The sequence below is a fragment of the Psammomys obesus genome, unplaced genomic scaffold (assembly GCF_907164565.1).
Source record: "Psammomys obesus unplaced genomic scaffold, mPsaObe1.curated_primary_1811, whole genome shotgun sequence".
Taxonomy (NCBI): Eukaryota; Metazoa; Chordata; class Mammalia; order Rodentia; family Muridae; genus Psammomys; species Psammomys obesus.
Genome location: NW_026585797.1, coordinates 13,420,171 through 13,432,875, shown reverse-complemented (window position 1 = coordinate 13,432,875; position 12,705 = coordinate 13,420,171). Strand labels below are relative to the sequence as shown.

Genomic DNA, 12,705 nt, shown 5'->3' with positions numbered 1-12,705 from the left:
TGTCCCTTGGTGAGAGTGGAGTGTTGAAGTCTCTGACTATTAAGGTATTAAGATAAATGTGTGATTTAAGCTTTAATATTGTTTCATTTACGAATGTAGGTGCTCTTGTATTTGGGGCATAGATATTCAAAATTATGATGTCCTCTTGATGGATTTTTTTCTTTGATGAGAATATAGTGGCCCTCCTTATCTTTTTTGATTAACTTGGGTTGAAAGTCTATTTTATTAGATATTAGGATGGCTACTCCAGCTTGTTTTCTGGAACCATTTGCTTGAAAAATATTTTTCCAGCCCTTTACTCTGAGGTAGTGTTTATCTTTGTTGCATAGGTGTGTTTCTTGGATGTAACAGAATGTTGGATCCTGTTTCCGCAATCATTCTGTTAGTCTGTGTCTTTTTATTGGGGAGTTCAGTCCCTTGATGTTGATAGGTAATAGTGACCAACAATTGTTACATACTTTAGATGTGGTGTTGGTGGTGTCACTGAATTTCATTGCTTGTCTTCTTTTGGTTTTTTTGTTGTGTAGTTATCTATTTCCTCTGTTTCCTTAGATGTAGTTGCTTTCTTTGGTTTCGAATTTCCCTTCAAGTAACTTCTGTAGAGCTGGGTTACTATGTAGATATTGTTTAAATTTGGTTTTGTCATGGAATATTTTGAATTCTCCATCTATGTTGATTGAAAGTTTTGCTGGGTATAGTAGTATGGGTTGAAATCTGTGGTCCCTTAAGGACTATATGATTTCTGTCCAGGCCCTTCTGGCTTTCATAGTTTCTGTTGAGAAATCTGGTGTGATTCTGATAGGTCTACCTTCATATGTTACTTGGCTTTTTTCCCTTGCTGCTTTTAGAATTTCTGTAGGTTCAGTGTTTTGACTATGATGTGACGTGAAGAATTTCTTTTCTGGTCTAGTCTACTTGGTGTTCTGTAGGCCTCTTGTATGTTTATGGCCATCTCCTTCTTTAAGTTGGGAAAGTTTTCTTCTATAATTTTTTTGAAAATATTTTCTGGACCTTTGAGCCTTATGTCTTCTTTTTCTTCTACTTCTATTATTCTTATGTTTTGTCTTTTCATGGTGTCCTTGATTTCTTGGATGTTTTGTGTTTGGAACTTTTCTGATTTTATTTTTTCTTTGAGAGACGTGTCAATTTCCGCAAGTGTATCTTCGGCTTCTGAGATTCTTTCTTTCATCTCTTGTATTCTGTTGGTGATGCTTACCTTTGTAGTGCCTGATCTTTTATCTATGTTCTCCAGCTCCTGGTTTTTCTCTATTTGTGTTTTCTTTATTGATTCTAATTCTGTCTTCATGTCTTGTACCATTTCCTTCATCTGTTTGAATGTGGTGTCCTGCTTTTTAATGATAGCTTCTATTTTTTTGTCCTTTTCCTCTCTATGTATCACTAATTGTGCCTCTACTTCTTTGGCTATACTTGCCTGTATTTCTGTGAGAGCTTTGTTTATTTCTTCTTTATTTGCCTTCATTTGTGTGGACATTTCTTTGAGAGCTTTGTGCATTTCTTCTCTGTTTGCCACAATTTTCGTGGTCATTTCTCTGAGAGCTTTATTTGTTTCCTCTTTGTTTGTCTCAATTTCTTTGGCTATTTCTCTGAGGGCTTTGTTCATTTCATCTTTATGGGCCTCTAAGAGCAGGAGAAACATAGTTTTGAGGTCATTTTCTTGTATATCTAGTGAATTGAAGTGTCCATTGTTTTGTGGTGTTGCTGGTGAGGTCATTATGTCCTGATTTTTGTTGGGTGTGTTCTTACGTCTGCCTCTAGCCATCTGGTTATTTATAACCCTCACTGTTTTTTCCTCAAGTTTGTAGTTCGGGCTATGATCGTCTCTTTCTGTTTTCTGGACTGTTTTTTCATTAAGTTGAGAGAGGTTCCCTAGTTTGGGAGTGTGCACTGTGGTTTCAGTTTTGCCTAAGTAAGGAATGTGTCACTGGCGCTATTCGCATGTACTTTTAGCGGGCGCAGTGTGCATGTGCGGATTCTTTGACTATTGCAGTAGCGTACAGGCCAAACTAGTATGCAGTTCTGTCTGGGATCCAAGGATTGTTTGCCTGGATTACAATGGTGGACCCAGAAGGCAGAAGCTTCAGCGTTGGGGTTGCTATCCCAAGAATCCCTATGATGCCCACACTAGGGGTGTGGGTGGCAGGGATCTCATCTTGTTGCTTCTGTGGAGAGGCCCTGGGTCTGGGGCAAACTCTCCTTAGAAGGCTCACTCACTCCCTTGCAGGACCAGTTGGAATGCACAGGGGTTCCCCTTGCTCTCTACTCTCCAATTTGGTAATGCTGTGGAGAATGCGAGGGTAGGCTAACAGTCAGCTCTGTGGCACTGTTGCAGCAGGACTCGGTGTCCACCTGTCTTGTGAGCCGCCTCTCTGTCCTTTCCCTCTGCCAGGAGGGGTTTTGTTGGCTGGTGCTGGGGTCACGCGGGGAAGAGTTGGGTTGAGTCTTCTCAATCCCAAATCCCGGGCCCATATCTCTCTGCCAGAAGCAGCCTGGCGGAAAAACCTATGTTTGCTGATCCCAAGAGAGTACCAATTAGGGTTGAGTGTCCTCAGTTCCAGAGCTCAGGTTTCTCTGCCAGGGGTCGCTGGGTGAGCTGGAGAGGGGGTGCTGTGTCCTGTGGCAGGCTGCCTCTCTGCCCTTCCCCTCTGACCTTCCCCTCCGCTAGGGCAAGCATATTGTGCTGCTCTGAGGGGAGTGCCAGGAGAGATTGGGACTCCTCAGACCCAATCCTGAGCTGGGGTTTCTCTGCCGGGGGCTGCAAGTGCTAGGACTTGGTGCTAGTCCTTATTGTGCTGCACCCAGGAGACTCTCAGGATGTGTTGAATGACCACAGTCCCAGATCCTGAGCTGAAGTTAGGAGCAGCAGGCAGCACTGGGGTCTGGGCGCTGTGAAGCTGCTGTGTGCCTCTTTATCCTTCTGCTTGCAGCAGCAGGGTTATGGCGGCATTCTGGTTCTCGGTGGAGTGCCTGAAAGGATTAGGTTTTCTCTGCCCCTATCTCGGTTTTGTTTTGTTTTGTTTTGTTTTGTTCTGTTTTTGGTGGGAGCTGCAGCTCTCGCTGGGGTTGGGGTACAGACAATGTGGTCTGTGGCAGATCCTGCTGGATGCCTCCTGTCTCCGTCGAAGAGGGAGTAGGGTTTTGGGTGCCGGGAAGTGCCTGGGGATCACTTCTTGGGGTGTCTCCTCCCGGAGGAGTCTGCCGTGACCTGATTCTAGATGGACTCAGATCATGGTTAGTCTCTTTCTTCTTGGAAGTCTAGATAACTCTGTTCTGGGTTGATCAGCCCCTTCACTCACCAATTTCTGCGTTGCGAGTCCTCTCCCCTTCAGCTAAGCTGCACACTAGCCACCGCCGCCATCTTGGAACCGCCCCAAAAATTCTTAACATTGATAAATAATTATAGAATACAACAGTTATAAAAGTAAAGCATAATAAAATTATTTCCTGCTTTCACTGGTTTTCTGCTTCTCCACACTGAGGTCTTCCTTTTTTTTTTTTTTTGTTCTAGATGTCTATTGCAAAGAATTATATGTGCCATTCCTTCTGACAGAAACATTCTACAAGTTATAATTCTCTAGTTCTCTCAGGTCTCCATGTAGCTGTATCACTAGCAGGTGGGCTCTCTTCTGAAGGAACATTGGATCTGGGGGAGAGGGGAGGAGAGTGGGCTGGGATGAATGGAGGGAGAGGATGTTGTAGTTAGGATGGATTGTATGAGAGAAGAATAAGTTAGAAAAATACGATTTTATTTTTTGGAACTTTGTGTACGAGCATTTTTTTATTTATGGATATAATGTACAAAGAGGCCAGAGGAGAACATCTGTAGAGGCCAAACACCCAGTGCACACAGATAAACATTAGAGAAGCCAGGGATGTTCAGTACAGAGTTTACCTCTTCAATGGAATGACATGGTCTGCTGAAGACCTGTAGGTAATCCCCTGTGAAAGCAACAATTTATCATTCCCAAGTTCTTCACCCTGCTTCTCTAAAAGCCAGCATCTTGCCCTTTGCAGACCCCACTATTTCCCATGGGAGAGAGGCTGCCTTTGTTATATACCCTAGTGAGCACAGGCTTATCCAGTGAGATCAGACTGTGGTCTCTTTATTCTCCTTTCTTTTTATGTTGCCTCCAAAATAAATACAGCACTTGTGCAACTCCTGACATGGATGCTGCAAACAGAATTCCAGTTCTGTGAGAGGGCAACAGGCATGGTCAACTGCTGAGCCGTTGCTTTGTCCTTTTCTTTTCACTGTTGTCTTGGTTTGTATCAAAATCAGAGCCTTGAGAACACTAAACACTTTATCACTGAACAATACTGCCTTCCCCCAACCCTGAATTCCAGTTTGACCCTCATAAGAATGTGGACTCCATTAATAAGATGATCCTGTGATCATATGCTAATTTAAGAGGATTTGTTCAATTCTGAAAGTCAAAACAAAGAGGGGAAATTTATTTAAAATACCTACCCTGACATGGTGGCATATGCCTTTAATCCCAGCACTCCAGGAGGAGGAAGAGGCAGGTGGATCCCTGTGTGTTCCGAGGCTAGCCTGTTCTGCAAAGGACAGAGAAAAGGCTACACAGAGAAATCCTGTCTTGAAATCATAAGTAGATAGATAGATAGACAGACAGATAGATAGATGATAGGTAGATAGGTTAAAATACAGTACCTGAATCCATAATCTTAACTAAGCACATGTGGCAGAGTTTTCCTGGAAGATCAATGATGAATGCCTACAATCTAAGGGATGAGGTTATCTGCACAAGAACAGCAGCTTACTTCTAATGTTACACAGATCTGATCATCCCAAACAGATGATGACATAAGGGGGTATGTCATATTCTGAGCAAGTACACATTGTTCAGCTTTTCTGTATTATTTTTTTAACTTATTCTTCTCTCATTTATTACATCCCAACTGCAGTTTCCCCTTTATCCTCCCTGCCAGCCGAACCCTCCCAACTCCTCCATTTCTCTTCAGAAAAAGGCAGGCCTCGCAGGGATATCAACCAAATATGGCATATCAAGTTGCAATAAGACTAGGTCCCTCCCTCATATTAAGGCTGAAATTGGCAACATGGTAGAAGGAAAAGGGTCCCAAAAGCAGGCAACAGAGTCAGGAACAACCCCACTCCCACTGTTAGGTGTTCCACAAGGAAACCAAGCTCTACAACCATAACATATAAGCATATGCCCTACATAAAACCCATGCAGACTCCTAGATTGTCCATTAAGTATCTGTGAGACCCTATTAGACACAATTAATTGATTCTGTGGGCTTTCTTGTGATTTCCTTGGATCCTTCTGCTCCTTCTTTCCTCTCTTCTTCAGTATTCTCAAGGCTCTACCTAATATGTGGCTGTGGGTCTCTGCATCCATTTTCATCAGTTGTTAGATGAAACCTCTCTGATGACAATTTTGTAAAGCTCCTGTCTTGGAGGAACAAACTATTTTAATGATAGTTTTCATACTTGAAATAGTTTAAATCTTCATTTAAACTGCAAAGGTTCTTTTTCTTCCTCTCTTCTAAGTCTTTGTCATTTGAAAATATTCAACAGTTTTAAGCATTTGCAGCATTGATAAATTTTCAGTTTCATATCTTTTAAAGGTTTTTCTATTAATATTGTAGTACAGTTTAAGATATTAAATTTGTAATTGGTTTATTTAATAAAAATATTACATCAAGTTCTTTTAATTTTTATTTCTCACTCTAGATTTTGTGGTATTTTTATTACTTTTATTTTATGATATATCAGTATATCAATTTACTTTTTATGATTACTACATTAGGTGAAAATCACTGATTTAATATTGATCTCTGATATTTTTTACCTTTAGTACTATTTATTATTTATCTTCGTTTCAACCTAATTAAATAAATCTTCTTTAAGTTTTTTTGTAACATTATTGAAACATCACTGTGGATATTTTCTATTCTAACTTGTGTTACTTTGAGTTACTTTTTAATGTTAGCTTTGTGTTTTAAATCAATTTATGCTTCTTCCTGGAATGTTCCTATTTATTTCTCTGTTCTGTTTCTATTTTAGCCATTTGGGAATTCAAAACACACATACAGTAGAGTCACATTATTACCAGTGTATCAGTGCTTTAAAATATCTGTGTGTTTATAGTCCGGTGGCCAGCCCCAAGACCAGCATTACACTAGATTGGGTAGGTTTGGGTAAAGATATGATCCTGCAGCAGGAGTGGGTATAACAGCAGCCTTCTGGACTGGGCAGTATGCTTAGAGTAACTTTAATTCATGTGAATATTAGGCAGATAAGGGACTAAGCACATTCAGAGCCCTGACTAGAACACTAAAAAGGACATAATGATTTCCATTCTCCTTTCTACTCACTCTTAAATCTTCATGGAGATGTCACTGAATCCACAAGAGCATATAAATTGTGTATGTCTTTCCCTCATTATTCACAACATGAGGACACTGCAGAGACCATTTTCTAAGGCAGCACATACCACAAGGTCATCCTAAGAGCAAATGCATAAATGTTTTCTGTTGAAGAAGTCTCCAGAATAGACACAGTCATGGATTTTTCCCCATTTCAAATGAACATTATTTTTGAATGTTATGTCTGTGCAAATCCTTGACTTTTTGAGAATTTGTGTAAGGCCTCATAAGAACATTTTTCTTAGAAATTGAATAAATGTAATTGTTTTCTCTCATTTTTATCTTTAACTGACATACGGACTAAAATATCGCTTTCCACTATGAATAGTTATAAACTGTAGTAATATATAATCATATTAAATTCTATAAGTAATTTTACATGCTCATGTAGATAATCCCACCATTTTCTAAAGGAAAATAATTTCTATTGGTCTTCATAATGGTAAATTCTCAATTATACATAGTAAAAATAGTAGGGGAATCAAAGATGGCAGGGCAGGGAGGACACTGTTTCTGACCAGCAGCACAGCAGGGACAGACAGTGACTAACAGATGGAACTCTAGGCCCTAAAGTGCAAGCAGTTATCTATAGCTAAACTAACAAAATCACAGGACTCCCTGGTTCTTCAAGAGAGCTGTACCCAGCAAACACAGCATAAGAGTAGCAACAGCAGCTCAATGAATTCAGAGCAAGAAAACCAACAAAAGGGCAGCTGTCTCCAGGACTTCTATTGAGAGGAGAGCAGTTATCACACATGTGCATACTCCAAAGGTGAAGTATGGAAATTCCTGAGAAGCACCTCTATTCAATTGACCATATCCAAAAAGCTGAATGCTGGCAATGGGATTCTCCCCACCCCAGGATTACAGCAGGCACCAGAAAATAACAGCCAACACATAAGGCAGCCAGATGGGTAGAGGCCAGTGTAAAAGCAAAACCAACAAAAGGCAGAACAGTATGGCATCTCCATCATCCACTTATCCAGGGGCAAGTAGCCCTGGACACCCTAACATAAATGAAATTCAAAAAGATGACCTTACAACTATGTTTATGAAGAGGTTAATGAAGGAAACAACTAAAATACATAAATAATTAGAGGAAGAAAAAGTCAAACAGATTATGGCTATCCATAAAGAAAATAAAGGAAAATGCAGCCAAACAGTCTGTGGCTTTCAGAGAGGAAATGATTAAATCACTGAATGAAATAAAAGAAACAAAGGAATGTTCAAACAAACAGGTGAAGGAATTGAAGGAAAAACAGGAAAATACAATCAGACAGGTGAAGGAAATAAAAAAAATGGTTCAAGATATGAAGACAGAATTAGAATAATTAAAGAAAACACAAATAGACGAAATGATGGAGAGGAAGAACTTAGGGAAGAAAACAAGAACTACAGAGGTAAGCGTAGCCAATAGACTACAAGAGATGGAAGAAAGAATCTCAAGTGTGGAAGATACAGTGGAAGAAATCAATGTGTCCATCATAAAAAATCTAAAAAATTCCAGAAACAAACCATTCAAGAAATTCAAGACAACATTTTCAACAAAATCATAGAAGAAAATTTCCCCAACTTAAAGGGGATACCTATAAGAATACAAGAGGCCTACAGAACACCTAATAAATTAGACCAGAAAAGGAAATCCTCCCACCACAGATAATCAAAACAGTAAGCATACAGAACAAAGAAAAAATACTAAAAGCTGCAAGGGAAAAAGGCTAAGTAAAATTTAATGGCAAACCCATGAGCATCACACCTGACTTCTCAACAGAGACTAGAAAGCCATAAGGGCCTGCACAGATACATGCAGACTGTAAGAGAACACAGATGTCAGCCAGAACTACTACACCAAGCAAAATTCTCAGTCCTCATAGAGGAAGAAAAAAGATATTAAATGACAAAAACAAATTTCAACAATACCTACACACAAATTCTGCATTACAGAAGATAAAAGAAGGAAAAATACAACCCAAGAAAACTAACTACTTTCAGGAAAAAACAGGAAATAAACAACTCACTACAGAAAAACTAAAAGTAGCCAAGCACACAAACACACTACCAGAGCCAACCTCAAAATCAAAGGATCTAACAACCAGTAGTCATTAATCTCTCGCAAAATCAACGGATTCAACTCCCCAATAAAAAGACTAATAGAATGGATGCATAAACAAGACCCAACAATCTGTTGATTACAAGAAAGATACCTAAGTCACAAAGACAGATATTACTTGAGAGTTAAGGGCTGGAAGACAGTTTTCCAAGCAAATGGACCCAAGAAGCAAGCAGAAGTAGGCATTCTAATAGCTGATAAAAGAGATTTCAACCAAAATTACTCAAAAGAGATAGGGAAAAATTCTTAATACTCATCAAAGGAAAATTCCATCAGGAAGACATCACAATCCTGGACATCTATGCTCCAAATACAAGGGTACCCATATTTGTAAAATAAACATTAATAAAACTTAAACTACACATAGATCCCCACACAATAGTAGTGAGAGACTTCAACACACCACTCTCAACAAAGGACAGGTAAAAAAAAAAATAAAAAAAAAATAAACAAAGAAACAATGACTCTAACAGAAGTCATGACTCAAATAGACCTAACAGACATTGATAGAAACTTTCACCCAAACACAAAAGAATTTACCTTCTTCTCAGCACCTCACGGAACCTTCTGCAAAATAGACCATATATTTGGTCACAAAGTGAGCCTCAACAGATATAAGAATATTGAAATAATCTGTTGTATCCTAGCTGATCACCATGGACTAAAGCTGGACCTCAACGACAACAGAAATAGCAAAAAGCCTCCACACACATGGAAACTGAACAACTTGCTATTCAATGACAGCTGGGTCAGGGAAGAAATAAAGAAGACATTAAAGTCCTTCTAGAATTCAATGAAAATGAAGGCACAACTTACTCAAACTTATGGACACAATGAAAGCAGTGCTAAGAGGAAAGTTCATAGCACTAAGTGCCTTCAAAAAGAAATTCAAAACATCTCATGCCAACAACCTAATGGCTCACCTAAAAGCCCTAGGAAAAAGAGAAACAGACTCACCAAATAGGAGTAGATGACTGGAAATATTCAAACTCAGGGCTGAAACCAATAAATTAGAAACAAATAAAACAATTTAAAGAATCAATGAAACCAAGGGCTGGTTCTTTGAGAAAATCAACAAGATAGAAAAACCCTTAGGCAAACTAATTAAAGTCAGAAAGACACTATCCAAATCAACAAAATCAGAAATGAAAAGGGGCATAACGACAGACATGAAGAAATCCAAACAATAATTAGGTCTTACTTTAAAAGCCTATACGCCACAGAATTTGAAATTACAAATGAAATGGACAATTTTCTTGATAGATTCCACTCCCGAAGCTGAATGAAGAAAAGGAAAATTATTTGAATAGTCCTATATCCCTTGAGGAAATAGAAGTGGTCATCAAGAGTCTCCCATCCAAACAAAGCCCAGGGACAGATGGTTTCAGCACAGAATTCTACCAGACCTTCAAAGAGCTAACACCAATACTCTTCAAACTATTTTCCAAAATAGAAACAGAAATAATACTACCAAACGCATTCTATAGAGGCACAGTCACCATGGTACCTAAACCTCACAGAAACCCAACAAAGAAAGAGAATTTCAGGCCAATCTCCCTTTTGAACATTTTTGCAAAAATACTCAACAAAATACTTGCAAACCAAATACAAGAACACATCAAAGATTACATCCACTATGACCAAGTTGGCTTCATCCCAGGTTGCAGGGGTGGTTCAAAATATAGAAATCCATCAATGTAATCCACCATATAAACAAACTGAAAGAAAGAAACCACATGATAATCTCCCTTGATGCTGAAAGAGCATTTGATAAAATCTAACACCCATTAATGCTCAAAGTCTTGGAGAGATTAGGGATAAAAGGCACATACCAAAACATTGTAAATGCAATATACAGTAAGCCTATAGCCAATCTGAAACTAAATGGAGAGAAACTTAATTCGATCCCACTGAATTCAGGGACAAGGCAAGGCTGCCCACTCTCTCCATAGCTCTTCAACATAGTTCTTGAAGTCCTTGCTAGAGCAATAAAACAATTAAAGGAGATCAAGGGGATACAAATTGGAAAGGAAGAAGTCAAAGTATCACTATTTGCAGATGATATGATAACATACATGAGTGAACCCAAAAATCCTACCAGGGGACTCCTATTGAAAGACCCCAGCCTCACACTAAGTTAAACATAGCTAATGCCATTTTGTGAGACACCACTGTTTTGTAAAACTCTGAAGGCCAGATGAGAAACTGGAAAATTACTGAGAAATCCTAGCTGTGTCACCCACTTGGGATATCTGTGGTCAGGCTGCCCCAGTCATACTAAAAACAGTTTGTGTTAATCACTCTCATAGATATCTGTGAGACTGTTTCAGCTAAGATAGGGAAAAACAAAATAACAGGTGGCGGGCCACGTCACGGGGTCATCCTACCCCCCTTGACCACCCAGCTCCTGGAATCTTGGTGCCCCTGCCAAACTTTGACGCAAATTGTGGTCTCGTGTAAACGTACCAATCAGCCCCCTGTAACCATGCCCTCTCGTTTCTGTACCAGTGCTACTGCCTCTAAAACCCTATAAAAACCCCAGCTTCCCATCTAGGGGGCGCGGAAGTCTTCCGAATGACTTCTCGCCCCGGGTACCCGAGTATCAAAATAAAAGCCTCTTGCTGTTTGCATCCGAATGGCCTCGTTGATCCTTGGGAGGGGGTCTCTCTGACGGAAGATACCCTCCGGGGATCTTTCACTATAGCTGATAAACAACTTCAGTAAAGTAGCTGGATACAAAAATAACTTTAAAAAAAATCAGTAGCCCTCCTGTATACAAAAGACAAAAGGGCTAAGAATATTAGGGAAACAACACCCTTCACAATAGCCACAAAGGACATAAAGTACCTTGGTGTCACTCTAAGGAAACAAGTCAAAGATTTGTATGAAAAAAATATCCAGACTCTGAAGAAAGAAATTGAAGAAGAAAACAAGATGGAAAGATCTCCCTTGCTCATGGCTCAGCAGGATTACTATAGTAAAAATGTTCATCTTACCAAAAGCAATCTTTAGATTCAATGCAATTCTCATAAAATCACCAACACAATTCTTTACTGACCTTGAAAGAAAAATTCTCAACTTCATATGGAATAACAAGAAACCCAGAATTGCTAAAACAAATCTCTACAATAAAATATCTTCTGCAGGTATTTTCATCTCTGATCTCAAGCTGTGCTATAGAGGAACAGTAGTGAAAAACTGCATGGTACTGACATAGAAACCAACTGGTGAATCAAAGGAATAGAATAGAATAACCTGAAAGAAACTCACGCACTTATGACACCTGATTTTTGAAAAAGATGCAAAAACCATACAATGGAAAAAAAATAGCATCTTCAACTAGTGGTGCTGGTCCAACTGGATGTCTACATGCAGAAAAATGGAAATATATCCATACTATCACCCTGCACAAAACTTAAGTCCAAGTGGATCAAAGACCTAAACATAAAACCAGACACACTAAACCTGTTAGAAGAAAAACTGGGGAAAAACCTTTAACTCATTGGCACAGGAGACAAATTCCTGAGCAGAACACCAACAGCACATGCTCTAAGATCAACAATCAATAAATGGGACCTCATGAAACTGAAAAGCTTGTGTAAAGCAAAGGACGTTGTCATCAGAACAAAATGACAGCCTACAGCTTGGGAAAGGATCTTTGCCAACCCTGTAGCTGACAGAGGGCTAATATCCAGAATATATAAAGAACTCAAGTGGTTAAACAGCAAAAACTCAGGTAATCCAGTAAAAAAATGGAGTACAGAGTGCTCGGTGCAGCCCGCTGGGCAATATATCAGATGAAGCTTACAAATGAAACTCCTGTGCAAGAAGAGCGAGAAGCAGATCGCCAAGATGCAGCAGTGGAACCTGAAGCTGCAATAAGCTTCTGACACAAGCCTCTCACAACTTCAAAATGGAAATGTGCCTGAGGAAACAGGAAAAGTTGGAAAAGTTAAAAAAGCCCTTAAGCATTCTGTGAATGTGGGCTCAGCAGAAGCACAAGATGGAGGCATGCCTGAAGAGACAGTGGGAAATGCAAAAGTTAAAAGATCACCCGCAAAACATTTCACTTTAACCAATGGAAAAGCTGCAGCAGCAGTGTCTCCTCATTCAGAGACAAAGAAGAAGAAGAAGAAGAAGAAGAAGAAGAAGAAGAAGAAGAAGAA

At 39.4% G+C, this 12,705-nt stretch overlaps 1 pseudogene; it reads left to right on the top strand.

Moving 5' to 3' along the window:
• LOC129670671 (ATP-dependent RNA helicase DDX18-like) overlaps positions 1–12,705 on the top strand; it is a 71,711-nt pseudogene that overhangs the window by 57,421 nt on the left and 1,585 nt on the right.